The sequence below is a fragment of the Halyomorpha halys genome, unplaced genomic scaffold (assembly GCF_000696795.3).
Source record: "Halyomorpha halys isolate HHAL.00 unplaced genomic scaffold, Hhal_1.1 Scaffold997.1, whole genome shotgun sequence".
NCBI lineage: Eukaryota > Metazoa > Arthropoda > Insecta > Hemiptera > Pentatomidae > Halyomorpha > Halyomorpha halys.
This window is the reverse complement of record NW_027111093.1, coordinates 72,546-73,195: the sequence shown is the minus strand read 5'-3', so window position 1 is coordinate 73,195 and position 650 is coordinate 72,546. Positions and strand designations below refer to the sequence as shown.

Here is a 650-nt window from a genome sequence, read left to right as displayed (position 1 = left end):
TTAAATTAATATCTCTTTTACAAATTATTTAATTTTAGGAAGAACAAAACTAACCAATTTCATAGTCTTCTTTTGATGATTTTCTCAACAAACTAACACTGACTAATGAAGAAACATACAACACTTAAACTTAATTAATAACTATTTTACAAATACAATAAATTCCAGTTAGAAACAAAGCTAACCAATTACACATCTTCCCCTGATGATTGATAATTGTTGATATCTTCTTGTCGATGATACTATATCTAACTCCTAACAATGGCTTCCAGTCTTTCCTCTTCTAGCCGACTGATGTCTTCTCCCCTAGCCAGCCAAATCAAGAGTGCCCGCTTCCTCTCCTCTATCTTCAATGTTCACTGGTGGATCCAAAAATAATTGATTGTAGTTCATTCGCTCTGCTTTATTTGCTATGATTTACGATGTAAATAGTTTATTGGTAATTGTTATGTTCTTCTATGATTATTCGTTTTCTATAACTATTGTAAAGAAACAACAAAAGTTGAAAAATTTCAATCTATCTCAACACAAACAACCCAACAAACACTTCGGAAGGACGCACTGCCATCTTCCTTCTTTTGAACAGCGTATTTATTTTAAACAATGAAAACTGGTTAGCTTGCTTTTTGATTTAAAATAACAAATAAACA

The 650-nt window shown here is 31.2% G+C and overlaps 1 protein-coding gene across 2 annotated transcripts in view; it reads left to right on the top strand.

Annotated features, from left to right (window-relative positions):
• The window catches only part of LOC106687677 (serpin B3), a gene marked incomplete in the record, with an annotated part of 31,839 nt that overhangs the window by 21,762 nt on the left and 9,427 nt on the right, over nucleotides 1–650 (top strand).